This window comes from Portunus trituberculatus, chromosome 25 (genome assembly GCF_017591435.1).
Source record: "Portunus trituberculatus isolate SZX2019 chromosome 25, ASM1759143v1, whole genome shotgun sequence".
Lineage (NCBI taxonomy): Eukaryota > Metazoa > Arthropoda > Malacostraca > Decapoda > Portunidae > Portunus > Portunus trituberculatus.
Window position 1 is genome coordinate 15,294,441 of NC_059279.1, and position 18,122 is coordinate 15,312,562.

The following is an 18,122-nucleotide window of genomic DNA, read 5'->3' on the forward strand; positions in this document are numbered from 1 at the left end:
ATCTTTTTTTACCTTTTCGCTTTGTATCGTTTTCTCTTACTATTTTTTTTTTCGTTCATTTTTTTTCTTTCTTTCCTATTTTTTCTAGTTTTCTCTATTTTTTTCTCTTTTTATGATTTTTCTTTTCTGTTTTGCCTCTTTTGAATATTTATTTCATATGTATTTTATTTCTATTTTTCCTTTTGTTTTTTCGCAGTTGGCCTTGTTTTCCCATGGGAGCAGAATACGTAATGGAGAGAGAGAGAGAAAGAGAGAGAGAGAGAGAGAGAGAGAGAGAGAGAGAGAGAGAGAGAGAGAGAGAGAGAGAGAGAGAGAGTGAGAGTTTGTAGATGTCAAGTTTCTATTTTCGGACACACAGATAATAAACTTTTTACACTGATTTGTGTACACAACAAGAATATTCTCTCTCTCTCTCTCTCTCTCTCTCTCTCTCTCTCTCTCTCTCTCTCTCTCTCTCTCTCTCTCTCTCTCTCTCTCTCTCTCTCTCTCTCTCTCTCTCTCTCTCTCTCTCTCTCTCTCTCTTCATTGACAATCTACAGTTCCCTCTCATCCTGCTCTCATCCTTTCTGGTCACCTCCTTACTCCCTCTCTAGCTCTCCTTGGCCTTTCTTTCCTCTCCTCCACCTTACCTTCTGGCTCTCTCACCCTCTCTCCCTCTCTCTTTACAAGCTGTGTATTTGCGGGGGTTTTATAATGAAATCCCACATTCAGGCAGCGTCATGGCGACAGGATTGGCTCATGAAGGTGTTTTCTTCCCGCTGTTGTTTGTTGGGGAGCCTTTCACGTGTGCCTTCCTGTTGGTGGAATGATCTTGGTCTTGAGTATGCTGTGTACTGAGGAATATGCCAATCCTGATCTTAATTATGGTGTTTTTAGTGGGTTTTTTTTTTATGTGGAGTGTAGATAGAGAAGTCAAACACCATGACGCGTTTTCATATTCATTTTGGTAACTATTTGGCGATTTTATACAGCTTTAGAAACTTATGTGGGGATTGAAATAGTGAAAACTGGCCAGTAATCTTCTGACCGCCATAGACCCTTTCTAACGTAAACAAAATTGCCCAATCATACCCAGAACTAACGGTAAAAAAGGCGTCCCAATACTGAAGGAATTAAAATGTATGAAAACGTGAAATATGCGGTAGAAATGAAAGCACGGCACCAACTCTTGCGACACCTGGTGAAAACAATTTGTCTGGTGTTGCGCATGCGTGGAAGGGAGGTTCGTAATTCAACTAAACTCCGTGATTTAATTCCCTGAAGCCCTCGCGCGGTGCTGGTGAAATCAACAACATAATTCACAGCAAAATTACCATGATCAACTTCATCAGCTCGGCCAGTGTTTTGACATGACCTGCATAAGTGATTACAAATACTGATGACCTGAAAAACGCATGTTGGCAAATACACAATAACGGAAACCAAAGAATAGCGTTTTAACCCCTTCAGTACTGGGACACATTTTTACCTTGAGTTTTGTGTACGATTAGACCATTTTATTGACATTAGCAAGGGCCTATGGAGGTCAAAAATTAATGGGTTCAGTCTTTACTATTTTAACCCCCCCACATGAGTTCTGAATCTGTATGAAGTCACCGAATAGTAAGCAGAAGGAATATGGAAACTCGTCATGGTTCTAAAGGGGTTAAAACCAATCCTGTGTGACGCATCCTCTTCCATCTGCATCCCCCCCACTCTGTCCTCACCCTCTCCTCTCGTCATCACCAGCTCTCCTCCTTCTACTTCCCCCCGCCCCCTCATCCTCTTGCGGCTCAGAAAATTCAATCAATCAGCCTTTCTTCCCGCTCATCTCTCTCTCTCTCTCTCTCTCTCTCTCTCTCTCTCTCTCTCTCTCTCTCTCTCTCTCTCTCTCTCTGCTCCTTCCTATCTCCCTTCTCTGGTTCTTCTACCAGGGCATCATTAGAAAGCACAGGAAGACATTTCACATCCAGTTGTTTACTCTGGTAGATTATTTGCCCACGCTAGATCTGATAACTGTTACGCTTAATAATTGCTAAACTTTGATACTTTCTTTGTAACTCGATCGACTTCGCTCTTTGCATATGAGACTGTTTTTACTCAGCCTCAATTCCAGAGCCTGCTATCTTACATCTCTTGCTTCAGATGAGATGTTTTGGAGCATCACAAACAGCTTCGTTGTTACCAAGAAGTCAGGTGCTGGTTGTGTTTTTTCTTTGTGTTTCTTTGTGAGGCTTCAAACTTCATATCCTTCATATTCGTTTTTCTAAAAGTAATAACGAAACTTTGCACTTCTTTCCCGTTCGTAGTTTGAGGAGCGTGACTCGCCTGCATCATGGAAAAGACCTCGGAAATAGTGTCTTTAATAAACTCATCACAAAATAATGGAAAATTAGCCTGAAACTAAGTAAATACGGAGAAATATATGAAAAGATAATAAGCCGCGCCAATTATCCAGAAATTATGGTTGGTTTGTGTTATGGAGTGGGGTTTATTAAGGCAACAGACATTCAAGAAGACTTCCTCACTCCACTTTCGTAAATCACAACCTTTTAGTGGGCTGCTGATAGTCACGGCTCTGGTTTTCGTCTTACTCACCGAAGGCAAACACGAGCAGGAAGAAGCAGGACAGAAAGCTTTATTGCGAGTGTGCTACTAGATTGTCTGTCTGTCTGTATGTATGTATGTTTGACGTAGGGAATGAAAATACGTAAATGCATGAAAATGATTACTTGAGGTCTATATTAGTGGTATCTTTATGTTAGAGTAGATCAGAAAGAAGACGAAAGAAATACGAGAGAAATAAGACACATAAGATAAATAAAAAGAAAAGATATGTGGTCAAAAGTGCAAAAAAAAATAAAACTAAAGGAAAATAGATAATAAAAAACACGAAAAACTTAAATAAAAACGAAAAAGGGAGACGGAAAACACAGGAAAAAAAGACACAAACACGAGATAAACATAGAGGTAACATCTTATAATTGGCATTAAGGATGGGAAGGGCAGAACGTAAGGCGGGTTTTAGCATGATAGGAGTGAAGGAAGATAAAGTAGAGGCATAAATATAAAGCAGCAGGTGAGAAAGGAGGTGATATATCGAGCAGCTGACACGGGTAATACTGTTATAAATTTACGAAGCTCTTTTTGGGGGAAGGTAAACAACAAAAAGTGGGAAGGAAGGTCCAAGAAGAGTCATATTTTATCTGTAACGGAAAATTAGGAGAAGTAAGAATTATTTGTAAGGAAAGAGGTTTTTATTTTTTTATTTTTTTTTAAGACGGCAGTGTGTTTGTGTGTCATCATTGATTTGTTCAGGGATGAGCTGTGTACAATGACAAAAAGGAGAAGTTAGATAAGGTATGTTTTCTCTCTCTCTCTCTCTCTCTCTCTCTCTCTCTCTCTCTCTCTCTCTCTCTCTCTCTCTCTCTCTCTCTCTCTCTCTCTCTCTCTCTCTCTCTCTCTCTCTCTCTCTCTCTCTAAGTAATATGAGATTAACGACAAAACTTAAATGTTACCAAGAAAATACAGGTTTGTAGATGAGGACTAGTAATTTTTTTTTCTTGTCTTTGTGGCGTTACTAATTAGTGTCCTGCTGAATCGACAAGACGTGAAGGAAAGGAATAAGAAATAGAAGGAAAGTCATGCCGTGTTTTTCCTTAATGTATGGCACAATACAAAGTTAAGGTAAAAAAAGAAGAGTAAACATTTTTTTCTTAGGGAGTATATGGAAGGTAATGTTTGGAAATCTTAGAGTGTTATTTAAATTGAAGTAAAGGAGGAATTTTTAAGTTTCATATTTCATTGTAACGAAAAATTAGGTACAAAAAGAAATAGAGAAGAGAATATTATTTTGTTTATTAATCATGTATATCGTATTTCTGTACAGGGGCCGCCGTGGTATGCGTGCTTTGGGGTCCGAGGGGTCTCCAAGCGCACGGGTTCGAATCCTGTCCACGGGCTGAGTGTAGGTTGGGCTTCCTCACTCGGGGCAATGGTTTCCTAGCGGGTGGGGTTTGAGATAGGAGGTACCCCAAAAAGTATCCCCTTTAGCCCAGAAATTCTCGTGAAAAGCCCACATGGTATAAATAAAAAAGAAAAACCCTAAATTCTACACATTCACAGTTACACAAAATAAAAGGAAAGTAGAATTCCAACAAGGTTACGTTATTCTTTCCGTCAAGTTTAATCTCGGCGATGAAGTTGAAAAAAAAAATTGTAACATAGAAAAACTTGTAGACATGCTTATATTTTGTTTATGTACAATTATCAAACTTGTATGCTATGAGAATGACACCAACATACTGAACAAATAGAAATGGAAGGGGAGTCGTGTTTCTCTTTATTTTTCTCTTTTTCTCTTTTTTTTACCGCTATCTAGTAGAGTTGGAAGTAGGAAAGTTACATAAGAAAAAGGAAAAGTTTGTAGATTATATGTGTTGTGTTTCCGAGACATTGCTAATAAGAAAACGAAAAGTAAGAAAAACGTAAAGGAAGAGAGAAAGTAAGAAGGATTAAAGAAACGTTGAAATAATAGGTTTTTTTTTTTTTTTTTTTTTTTTTTTTACATTACAAGGGCACTGGCCAAGGGAAAACAAAGTGAAAAAAAAAAATCCCGCTGGTTGCCAGGCCCTGTTAAGAGGAAAGTAGAGAAAAAACAAAAAAATCTAAAAGGAGGGTCCAGTTAACGTAAGAGGTGTCTTGACACTCCTCTTTTGAAAGAGTTTAAGTCATAGGCAGGTGGAAATACAGACACAGGTAGAGAGTTCCAGAGTTTACCAGTGTAGGGAATGAAGGAGTGAAGATACTGGTTAACTCTTGCATTAGGAAGATGGACAGAATAGGGATGAGAAGAAGTAGAGAGTCTTGTGCAGCGAGGCCGCAGGAGGGGGAAGGCATGCAGTTAGCAAGTTCAGAAGAGCAGACAGCATGAAAACAGCGGTAGAAGACAGATAAAGATGCAACATTGCGGCGGTGACTTAAAGAATCAAGACAGTCAGTTAGAGGAGAAGAGTTGATAAGACGAAAAGCTTTAGATTCCACCTTGTTTAGTAAAGCTGTGTGTGGATCCCCCAGACATGAGAGCCATACTCCATACACGGGCGGATAAGGCCCTTGTACAGAGCAAGCAGCTGGGAGGGAGAGAAAATGGACGAAGACGCCATAGGACACCTAACTTCTTGGAAGCTGATTTAGCAAGAGTAGAGATGTGAAATTTCCAGTTTAGATTTTTAGTGAAGGATAGACCGAGTGTGTTTAATGTAGAGGAGAGGGAAGTTGAGTGTTATTGAAGAAGAGAGGATAGTTGTCTGGAAGGTTATGTCGAGTAGATAGTTGTAGAAATTGAGTTTTGAGGCATTGAACAAAACCAGGTTTTCTCTGCCCCAATCAGAAACAAGTGAAAGATCAGAAGTTAGGCGTCCTATAGCATCTCGCCTTGAGTCATTTAATTGTTGTTGGGTTGGGCGTCTGTTGAACGCTGTTGAATAATGCAGGTGGTATCATCAGCATAGGAGTGGATAGGGCATTGAGTCAGATTTAGGAGATCATTGATGAATAATAGAAAGAGAGTGGGTGATAGGACAGAACCCTGTGGAACACCACTGTTGATAGTTTTAGGGAAGAACAGTGACCGTCTACTACAGCAGCAATAGAACGATCGGAAAGGAAACTGGAGATGAAGGTACAGAGAGAAGGATAGAATCCGTAGGAGGGTAGTTTAGAAATTAAAGATTTGTGCCAGACTCTATCGAAGGCTTTCGATATGTCAAGGCCGACAGCAAAGGTTTCACCGAAGTCCCTAAAGAGGATGACCAAGATTCAGTTAGGAAAGTAAGAAGATCACCAGTAGATCTGCCTTTACGGAAACCATACTGGCAATCAGAGAGAAGGTTGTGAGCTGATAGATGCCTCATTATCTTCCTATTAAGGATAGACTCAAAGGCTTTAGAAAGGCAGGAAATCAAAGCTATAGGGCGGTAGTTAGAAGGATTGGAGTGGTCACCTTTTTAGGGACAGGTTGAATGTGAGCAAACTTCCAGCAAGAAGGATAAATAGAAGTAGAGACACAGATGAAAGAGTTTGACCAGGCAGTGAGCGAGTTCGGAAGCACAGTTTTGAGAACAACAGGAGGGACTCCATCCGGACCGTAAGCCTTCCGAGAATCAAGGCCAGAGAGGGCCAGGAAAACGTCTTTATAAAGAATTTTAATTTTAGGGATGAAGTAGTCAGAGGGTGGAGGAGTAGGAGGAATATGCCCAGAATCATCCAAAGTTGAGTTGGTAGCAAAGGTTTGAGCGAAGAGTTCAGCTTTAGAAAAGAAGAGACAGCTGTAGAGCCATCTGGATGAAGTAAAGGAGGGAAAGACGAAGAAGTAAAGTTGTTAGAGATATTATTGGCTAGATGCCAGAAATCTCGAGAGGAGTTAGAATTGGAAAGACTTTGACATTTTCTATTGATGAAAGAGTTTTTAGTAAGTTGGAGAATAGATTTGGCATGATTACGGGCAGAAATATATAGGGCATGAGTTTCAGCAGTTGGATGGCTACGGAACCGTTTGTGAGCCGCCTCTCTATCATTGACAGCACGAGAACAAGCAGAGTTAAACCAAGGCTTTTTAGCTTTAGGGTTAGAGAAAGTATGAGGAATGTATAGCTCCATGCCAGAGATAATCACCTCTGTTATGCGCTCGGCACAAAGAGAAGGATCTCTGACATGAAAACAATAATCATCCCAAGGAAATCAGAATAGTACTGCCTTAGTTCCTCCCACTTAGCAGAGTTAAAATGCCAGAAGCACCTCCGCTTAGGCGGGTCCTGAGGCTGCACTGGAGTGATAGAACAGGTAACGGAAATTAGATTGTGGTCGGAGGAGCCCAACGGAGAGGAAAGTTTAACAGAGTAAGCAGAAGGGTTGGAGGTTAGGAAAAGATCAAGAATGTTGGGCGTGTCTCCAAGGCGGTCAGGAATACGGGTAGGGAACTGCACTAGCTGCTCTAGGTCATGAAGGATAGCAAAGTTGAAGGTTTGTTCACCAGGTTGGTCAGTGAAAGAAGATGAAAGCCAAAGCTGGTGGTGAACATTGAAATCCCTAAAATGGAGATCTCAGCAAAGGAAAGTGAGATAAGATGTGCTCCACCTTGGAAGTCAAATAGTCAAAGAATTTTACATAGTCAGAGGAATTAGGTGAGAGGTATACAGCACAGATGAATTTAGTTAGAGAGTGACATTGAAGTCTTAGCCAGATGGTAGAAAATTCTGAAGATTCAAGATTGTGGGCACGAGAGCAAGTGGTGTCGTTACGCACGTATGCGCAACATCCAGCTTTGGATTGAAAATGAGGATAGAGCAAGTAGGAGGGAACAGAAAAGGGGCTGCTGTCAGTAGTCACAGACAACTGTGTTTCAGTTAGGAAGAGAAGATGAGGTTTAGTAGAGGAGAGGTGGTGTTCCACAGATTGAAAATTAGAACGAAGGCCACGAATGTTGCAGAAATTGATAGTGAAAGTATTAGATGAAGTGTCAAGACACCCAAGGTCGACAGCAGAGGGCAGTCCGACCTGGGGACATTTATGGTCCCCTCCCCAGAGGGGGACTCCGAGGCAGGGCGTGGTAAAGCCATTATTAAATTTTGATTTGAAGAGAGTGTAAAAGTGTAAGGTGTTGTAGTGTAGTGTAGGAAGTAGTAGAAGTTGTCTTTAGAGGGCAGGCTGCAGCTGCTCAATTGTATAAATGAGACCACAAAGGGAACCGGGAAGAGAGGACACGGAAGAGAGAGAGAGAGAGAGAGAGAGAGAGAGAGAGAGAGAGGGCAATCGAACAAGCAGTCCCACCATAGACAGGATAACTTACAATGTGAATTTCAATATTATGAATTTTAATACATGTAATGTTAGAAAACTTGTCATTTTGTGTCATTTTAACCGCAGCACAATTACAAATAGTAGTAAAAACATAAGAACGACGTGTTATCTGAGTGCTGATAAATAACACACACACACACACACACACACACACACACACACACACACACACACACACACACACACACACACACACACACACACACACACACACACACACACACACACACACACACACACACACACACACACACACTACCGAGAAACAGTTGACCTCAAAACATTTCTGCTCTTCTTGTCATCTCTGGAAATAATGATAAGGAACACAAAGAAGAAAAAAAAGAGGGAAGTAAAACACGTAAGGAAGACTCGTGTGCTTGTTACATTGTTGCATCGCGTGAAGGAAAAGATTTGAACATATACGCTTCCTGAAAAATATGTGTGTGTGTGTGTGTGTGTGTGTGTGTGTGTGTGTGTGTGTGTGTGTGTGTGTGTGTGTGTGTGTGTGTGTGTGTGTAACAATAATAATAATAATAATAATAATAATAATAATAATGATAATAATACGGTTTATTAGTAATTGCAGTACATACATACTGAAAATGTACATATGGGGATTGAGGGAGACTTAAGATTAGAACCTTAACTTAGCTGTTTATGGCTCGCACCATGGAGGGGATAGCACTATGATGATAACGGTCAGTTCTTGGGGCCTTGAGTGGCATGTGTGTGTGTGTGTGTGTGTGTGTGTGTGTGTGTGTGTGTGTGTGTGTGTGTGTGTGTGTGTGTGTGTGTGTTATGGAGCTAGAGGGGGTTAAGTTTTCTGTACAGTACAATACATATCCTGGGAGGGACTGAATTAATAATAGCACTTGTATTGAATGCCTCGTATGTGCCCCGCTTTTGTTAGTGGAGTGTGTTGTGGCGGAGCAGGGAAAGAGAGGGAAAGCGGAAAAGAACAACAGGAAAACAAATGGAGACAGACCGACAGAGAAAAGAACAACAGGAAAACAGAGTTAGACAGACAGAGAAGGAACAAAAGGAAAGCAAAAACAGAAACAGACAGATAGGCAGAAAAAAGGGGAAAATAGGAAAAAGAAGAGAGAAAAAGATAAAAGAAGCAAGGAAAGAGTAGGAAAGGGAAAAGAAGAACATAAAAGCAGACACAGACAGAGAGACAGAAAACGACAAAATAAAAGACAAAAAGAGAGAGAGAGAGCATGAGAAGCAAAGGGAGAGAGAGAGAGAGAAGAGAAAAAAGAACAACAGCAAAAGAGACAGAGAAAACAGACAGACAGAGAAAAGGACACCGGGACGAAGAGAGAGAGAGAGAGAGAGAGAGAGAGAGAGAGAGAGAGAGAGAGAAACATATACTTTTTTTTAGACGCCCTATAAAATAAATTGTCAGATTGTATTACGGTTGTTATGTTGACAGAAGAGCATAGCGAGGAAGGAGGAAAGGAAGTAGAAGAGGGAGAAAACTGTGCCTTGGCTGAGAGGAAGACATTTGCAGTTTTATTACAGATACACTATAAAAAACTTGTCATATTAGCTTGGGGTCGTGTGACATACTTGAGGGTCGTACTGAATAGGAGGGAAGAATGGGAAGGAAGAGAGAGAGATGGGTGAGGAAAACAAACCAATATAATTTTTTTACGTAGACGTCCTGTGAAGTAAGATAAGATACGATAAAATATGTCTTCTCTTTCCCTGTACCATTTGAGAAGGAAAGAAGAGAAAGGAGGAGAAAAGGATGGAGAAGAGAAAGGAAACATTTTTTCTATACATACTGTCCACCATTGAAATAAAATAAAAGACACCACGTTACATTAGTCATATTTTTTACATAGATATTCTGTGAAATAATATAAGATACGATAAAACATGTCTTCTTTTTCCTTATACCATTTGAGAAGGAAAGAAGACAAAGGAGGAGGAAGGAATGGAGAAGAAGAACGAAACATCATCTTTTCATATATTCAGTCGTCCATTGAAATAAAATAAAAGACACCACATTACATTAGTCACCCTGTTATACCACCTCTATTTGTCTAACATTCGACATTCACGCACCGCAAATACAGACACACGGAGCGGTGCTGGCATGTACGGAAGGGACGAAAATAACTCTTGGTATGCTACAACTACACCATGACCGTGTTCTGGGCGTGGCGTGGCGTGGTCTGGCGTGTGTAGCGTGGCGTGCAGCTCAACACACGCAACACAACTGCTACGACAAGATGCGGTGCTGCGGCTGCGGGGTTAATTTGCTAGCCAGGGAGTGAGGGAGTGAGCTGCCCGTCTGACCTTTCCAAACAGGAGAGTTAAGAGTTGGTGGACCTGATTATTCGAGACCAAGGCGGAACTCTGCGGAAGATTAGGTAGTGACAGTCGCCTCTTGGTTTGGGTCCCGTGGCGCGTGCGATCAATACTACGTGTTTATTGGTGGTATAGTGGAAAGCTCGCCCGACAGTCCTGCAGGTGTGTCCGTAAGTTTGGTTGTCAGATATGCATTGACAGTCTGGTTGTATCAGATGTGTTCCCTTGGGTGTGATAGAGTGGCTTTGTTTGTGTTTGTGTTTCTCTGTCTCTGTTTCTCTGTTTCTCTCTCTCTCTCTCTCTCTCTCTCTCTCTCTCTCTCTCTCTCTCTCTCTCTCTTTGTTCTTGTTCTTCTAGTTTTTGTTGTTGTTGTTGTTCTGGTGATCTTGTTCTTGTTGTTGTTGCTCATGGTCTTCTTGTTCTTGTTGTTCTTGCTCATGATCTTATTCTTGTTCTTCTTGTTCTTGTTATTCTTATCATTTTTTCTTCTTATTCTTCTTATTCTTATTCTTAATCTTATTCTTATCCTCATTATTATTATTATTATTATTATTATTATTATTATTATTATTATTATTATTATTCTTCTTCTTCTTCTTCTTCTTCTTCTTCTTCTTCTTCTTCTTCTTCTTCTTCTTCTTCTTCTTCTTCTTCTTTTTCTTCTTCTTCTTCTTCTTCTTCCTCCTCCTCCTCCTCCTCCTCCTCCTCCTCCTCCTCCTCCTCCCGGTGTGCTGCGTGGTGAGGTGCGGGTGTCCAGTATGTGTGGCATGCTGGGAGGGGTGGGGTGGGCTGCGGTGGGGTCTGCATGTCGTGTGTTGGGTATTGTAGTTTGGTGTCTTATTTTGGCGTGGCTTGGTCTGGATTGCCTGGTGACTTTTGTCTTGAAGTATTAAAATGGTGGAATTGTTATTATTTTTTGTTCATATGATTGTTTTATTTGTTTTATTTCGTATTATTGGCCTATTGTATTTGGTCATTTTTATATATTTTTTTTTTCATTTTGTTTATTTCTACGTGGTAAAATGTGAAAGTCTTGCGATTTTTTATATTTTTTTATCTAAGGGTTCAAGAAATATATCGCTTCCCAGTTCCTGCTATTTAAAATTTTGCTCCAAAGGCTTTTAGGGAAAAGGTAATTTAAATCGAACTTATCTTCCTCCAAAATGTGCTGCAAATGCTTCTCCAATAAAGAAAAATCTCTGGAATCCATAATCTATTTTTGGCCATTCATTGAAAGCTTCCTTATGAAATAGTCGTTGCATGGAAATTCCTCAGGTGGTTCTCAGGAATATATGAATCTTTGATATGCTTTTGTTCAATACTGATCTGTGTGTGTGTGTGTGTGTGTGTGTGTGTGTGTGTGTGTGTGTGTGTGTGTGTGTGTGTGTGTGTGTGTGTGTGTGTGTGTGTGTGTGTGTGTGAGAGAGAGAGAGAGAGAGAGAGAGAGAGTATTCTATTCGTAGTGATATGTAAGATTTGATATAATTGCGAAATATTTCCATATTTTTTTCATTTTTTAATATGAAAATACTTAGAATAGCAACAACAATAACAACAGCAATAACAACTTTATCTTTTCCTACACATGTCTTGCAATATAACAACAACAACAACAACAACAACAACAACAACAACAACAACAACAACAGCCATCTCATTTCGAAACACCAAATACCAAACTAAACTCTCTAAACTACAACCAAACCACTCACTACCTCACCACGTCCTTCTTTCCCTTCCCTCTTGTCAACTCTCCTACGAAAAAACATCAAAACAAATATAAACCACACCATCAAGACATTTGTTCCTTAATTTTGGCTAACTCTCTACCTTTCTTTTAGGGAACCAGCACTCAAGTGGACCTTTTTATAATATGTTGTTACCCTTGACTGGCTTTTCCTCCATAAAAAAATTAAATCAAATCCCTTTACTGACCACCATGTCCATCCACCACCACCACGACCACTGCTCCCATGTTCTGTTGGTTATTCAGATACCTCAAGCTGTCACCCATTCTCAGTTCAAATACGTATGTCACCTGCGTCAGATATGATCCGATAATCTTGTTTGTGTCCTTGGGTCTGTGTGTGTGTGTGTTCCCCGTGTTGCAGTGACTCCCTCGGCCCACACCTTCACGTTCACGACCTCATCGTATCTCGCAGGTTAATCGTCTTGGTTTAATTAGTGCAACGTAAACACTGACATGCAGGTACATCAAGGTAGATAAATAGGTTAATAAAGAAAGGATGCAGTGATGTATAGGATAGAGTGATTTGTGTGTATAAGAGTGAGAGAGAGAGAGAGAGAGAGAGAGAGAGAGAGAGAGAGAGAGAGAGAGAGAGAGAGAGAGAGAGAGAGAGAGAGAGAGAGAGAGAGAGAGAGAGAGAGAGAGAGAGAGAGAGAGAGAGAGAGAGAGACACACACACACACACACACACACACACACACACACACACACACACACACACACACACACACACACACACACACACACACACACACACACACACACACACACATCTAAAAAGACAAAGAAAGAAAAGAACAGACATAAATAACAAGCAAGGAAGAATAATAGATAAAGTAATCAACACACACACACACACACACACACACACACACACGTCCCTACAGTACCGTACGAGTTTTATGTTCCATTCGCGTGTTCTTTACTGTTCCTTGCACCCCCCTACCCACCAACCCTCCCATGACCCTCCCCCCATAGGACTGGAAAGAGAGAGCGGCAAGAAAACATTAGGGGTCATTACATAAAGGACAGGAGCCCCAACCTTACCTTGTCTTCATTATCTTTCTCTCTCTCTCTCTCTCTCTCTCTCTCTCTCTCTCTCTCTCTAAATACTCAAAAAATGTCTGAAATTCCATCAAAAATACAAATTACACGGAGAGAAGGAGTTATTTATTCCTCATACTTTAAAAATTACGTCAGATCAAGATAAAACTGTCTCTTCTGATAATTAGCGTTGTTTTATTACGGTATACTTTAGCTGTAAATGTTCCCAAACGCCTAATTTATTTTTGTCACTGGAAATTGTAAGCTGCAATGGAAAGGCAGCGCGCGTGACGTGAATGGATGGCTTTCACATCACGCTAAGTTGATGTCAATATTCCAATACTTGAGCTCCACAAAAGAAAGTAATAATAAAAATGATAATGATAATAATAATAATAAAAATTTACCCAACACACAGCAACCTTTCGATAACACATTAAGGAAGGTGATTTTTCCTTAGAGTACATTATAATATTCAAATTTTAACCATATTACAAAAAAAGCACAAACATTTTTATTAGCAAGAACGTAAAGGGAGATGAAAAACGTCACCAGGCCTATATGTGCCAGCCTCTACATGGAACATACATATCCACACCCATAAACAAAACACTCAAATTTTCATCATATCACAAAAAAAACACAAACATTTTTATTAACAAGAACGTAAAGGAAGATGGAACACGTCACCAGGCCTGTATATGGCAGCTTCTACATGGAACATACATATACACATCCAAAAAAAAATATTCAATTTTCACCATATCACAAACAAACAAACAAAAAAAACGCACACAATCAATTAACAAGAACGTAAAGGAAGATGGAACACGTCACCAGGCCTGTATATGGCAGCCTCTACATGAAACATACCTGTCCACACCCATAAAATACACATAATCCTTTAAATCTCCCTAATGAATCGCACTAACAACCTGATTATTGAGTGCATTCCATTCATCCGCCACTCTCAGGACGAATCAACCAAATGTGCCGCGTTCTGTACTATTTACGAGCGGGGCAATGGTCTAGATAAGTAAAAATCATGCAGTTTGACGTATATTGGTCAGCTTATTCACGTGAAACACAAAGGAAAAACAAACACCACTGACGCATTCCGTACCAGAGGCTGTTATTACCCGAAGTACTCGTAATATTGGTGATAAATGTTAGGGAGAAAATACAAGGCGAATTCGAGGATTAATGTTTATGTTTACTGCTGCAGGGGTCTTCAGCGGAGGAAGTGAAGGAAGTAAAAGGAGCGTGTGTGTGTCCTTGGGGAGTAGAGGAGGCAGATGTGACGCGAGGAGCAGGTGTAGGGAAGGAATTGGTGTGGTGTTGTCTGGTGTGATTGAGTGTTAGGCTGGCGAGGTCTGTGCGGGACTGAGTGTTTGTGCGAGCTGGAAAGGAATGATGGGGAGTGGAAGGGAAAAGTTGGAGTTGATTCAGTGACCTTTACGTGACCTTTGACCTGCTATACTGAACTTACTCTACAGTGTGATGATCTTATTTCACATTTTAATGACCTCATTGTACGATTCAGTGACTTCTTTACACGTGAATGACTTTCTTATATAATCTTAATGACCTTGTCCTACATTCTCCGCGACCCTGTTTCCTCGAGTACTGCAGTGGTGGGAGGGAAGGCGGGAAGGAAGGTGGTGCAGGATCACTAACTCGCAAAAAATATGACAGTCATAAATTTTCCCGCCAAATGAAGTCTCGGTAGTCTTGCCAAAAGTGTTCCATAGCGAATCACGATACGAGGTGGCGGGGGTAACGATCTAGCGCCACTGCAGGGTTGGTGTGGGTGAGTGTGGGTGAGAGGGCAGCTTTCAGGGTCACGGGAATGCTCATGCACGCTCACGCACGCACACATGCACATACACCCATCGATTTTGCCATTACCGAACACAAGCAAGGCTGAATTCTTAAAGGAATGGCACTTTTTTAGCTATTCACCTATTGCCGGCTTTGTGAGTCATGGAGAGTTGTTGATTTAGGAGTGCTTATATTTTTGCTGTTTCAGTTTTTTTTTTATATATATATTTCTCTACCTAGTCATTTCCACGTTTTTATTCCGTTTATTTATTTATCTTTCCGTCTTCGTCCTTTTTTTCTCCTGATTCTGCTTTTCATCTATGTTTATCTTTCTTTTTATGCCTTTGTACTTATTGTCCTCCTGTCTATCGTCATCATCATCATCATCATCATCATCATCACCACATAAGTTCTTCGTCACTCTTCTAATCACTCCCCATCTTGCTCCTCTTCCACACATTTCGTCCGTCTCTTTGTCCTCCTCATTCTTCCTCCTCCTTATCCTCCTTCATGTGACATTTAAGCATCAAACTGGTTCTTGGTTGCCTGGTGAACGGTGACATTTCCAGCTACAAAGGATATACGAGGCGGCAGGGGCTGGTTCACTGAGGCGCTCTGGTTGGCGGATCGATAACGGTAATGTGCGAGGTCTGAGTCGTAAATCTCGTTACTCGCACATGACGACGCTCTCATTGCGCCGTAGTGTGGCTTGTTGATTGCCTTATGCTCGTGGTTAATTGGCCCTATTGCTTGCTTTACTACTGTGCTTACGGCGCCGCAGGGAAGTGGGTGTTGGATTTGTTAGAGTTGGGTTGGTTTGTGGAGGTGTTATTGCTCTTATCACTACTGCTGGTGCTGATGGGCTGCTGCTGTTTCTTATGATACTGCTATTGTTGCTGTTACTTCTGCTGTTGATGCTACCGCTACTGTTGCTGCTACCGCTATTGTTGTTGTTCCTGTTATTGATACTACTACTGTTTATATTGATGCTACTACTATTACTACTACTATTACTACTGCAATAACAACAACAACAACTACTACTACTACTACTACTACTACTACTACTACTGCTGCTGCTAACAACAACAACAACAACAACAACTACTACTACTACTACTGCTACAACAACAACAACACTACTACTACTACTACTACTGCTGCTGCTACTGCTGCTGCAACAACAACAACAACAACAACAACAACAACAACTACTACTACTACTACTACTACTACTACACAACTACAACTGCTACTACTACTACTACTACTACTACTACTACTACTACTATTACTACAACTGGAAGCAAAACAGCAAGAACCACAACAACAACAGACAACAAACGAACTACTACTACTACTATTACTAATCCTACCACCACCACCACCACCACCACCACCACCACCACCACCACCACCACCACCACCACTACTAGCACCTTTACTATATGGCACAAAGAAGAAGAGGCAATCTGTTTCAGCCTTCCCTTCTTTAATTATTCTTCGCGTGTGTCATTTCCGTGCGGCCTTGAGAGAGTGTGACCTTGAGAGACCCAGTCGATGAGGGGAGTGTGGAGTGTCACTTGGGTCACGCAGATGGAGGAGGAGGAGGAGGAGGAGGAGGAGGAGGTATGCAAATGTATCCTTTAAGTCACGCAAAAGTGGGAAGAGAAGGAGAAGGAGGAGGAAGAGGAGGAGGAAGAGAAGGAGGAAGAGGAGGAGGAGGAGGAGGAGGACAAAGAGGAGGAGGAGAAGATGGAGGACGAGGAGGAGGAGGAGAGGGGGGTGTGCAAACGTGTCCTTGAAGTCACGCAAAATGAGAAGAGAAGGAGAAGGAGGAGGAGGAGGAGGACAAAGAGGAAGAGGAAGAGGAGGGGGACTGGAGGAGAAGCGTTGAAAGTTGGTTAGGTGCGTGTTCCTGTGTGTGTGTGTGTGTGTGTGTGTGTGTGTGTGTGTGTGTGTGTGTGTGTGTGTGTGTGTGTGTGTGTGTGTGTGTGTGTGTGTGTGTGTGTGTGTGTGTGTGTGTGTGTGTGTGTGTGTGTGTGTGTGTGTGTGTGTGTGTGTGTGTGTGACTTTGTTGAATTTCTCCTCTTTCAAAATTGGAAAATTATATACAATTGTGTTGTGATTTAGTGCTCTATTTTCGTTGCTGTTATTGTTATTGTTCTTGCACATGTTGTTGCTGATTTCGCCTGCAATGTCTTCTCTTTTCTTCACTTTTTTCTGTCTTTTCTTTTCTTGTTGTTGCTAATATTATTTTCTATGTCCAACAGGTACTATTAATCTATTTTTCATTTGTACATATAATCTCTAACCTTAACAAATCTTACCTGGCAACAGTGGAAGTGATTGGAGATTTGAAGGGTGTTTTCCTTATGCTATTAATATTTCAACGAGTTCTCGGCATCATGAATAGGGAAACACTTGCAAGGACATGACAAATCAACTGTCTAGCCTTTCAGAATAGATGAGAGAGCGAGGCGTTTAGGAATACAAGACAGAGTGACGATTTGTTGGCGAGAATACTGATGCTAAACGTAGAGCCAGTATCAGTAGTATGGAAAATAGTAATAGTAATAGTAGTAGTAGTAGTAGTAGTTGTAGATGGAGAAGAATGAAAATGAGTATGTAATAGTAATGGTTATTCTCTTCGTGTAACATGTTTTCTATAAATGAGTTTAATTTGCGGAGTGTATTTTTGCGGGCTTTTCTAATCTTGATATTATTTCTATGAACCTGAAACACTCACATACACACACATGAACGTGCGCGCACACACACACACACACACACACACACACACACACACACACACACACACACACACACACACACACACACACACACACACACACACACACACACACACACACACACACATCTCTCTCTCTCTCTCTCTCTCTCTCTCTCTCTCTCTCTCTCTCTCTCTCTCTCTCTCTCTCTCTCTCTCTCTCTCTCTCTCTCTCTCTCTCTCTCTCTCTCTCTCTCTCTCTCTCTCTCTCTCTCTCTCTCTCTCTCTCTCTCTCTCTCTCATTAATGTTATCCCGTCTCCCAAACAAGGAGATATGAAGAGGCAGAGTGGCGCCATTTTTCCTCCTTTCTTCTCTTCCTTCTCTCCTTCAACATAAAACAACTTGCTACTTTTTCTCCCCAAAGTATTTTCCCTCTAACAAGAACTTCCTTTGACTTTACTAATGAGCATTTTTTATATTAGGATTCATAATATTGATACTTCCTTTTCTCTTTGATGTGAACGATAACAAAAACAATCTATAAGAAACATGATGAAAGGAAATGAAGTGTCGATATTAGGAAATGTTATGTAAAAGAATTCTCTACTTTTTCTTCTTTT

The 18,122-nt window shown here is 40.9% G+C and overlaps 1 protein-coding gene across 1 annotated transcript in view; it reads left to right on the forward strand.

Moving 5' to 3' along the window:
• The window catches only part of LOC123508584, a 183,184-nt gene that overhangs the window by 50,550 nt on the left and 114,512 nt on the right, over positions 1 to 18,122 (forward strand).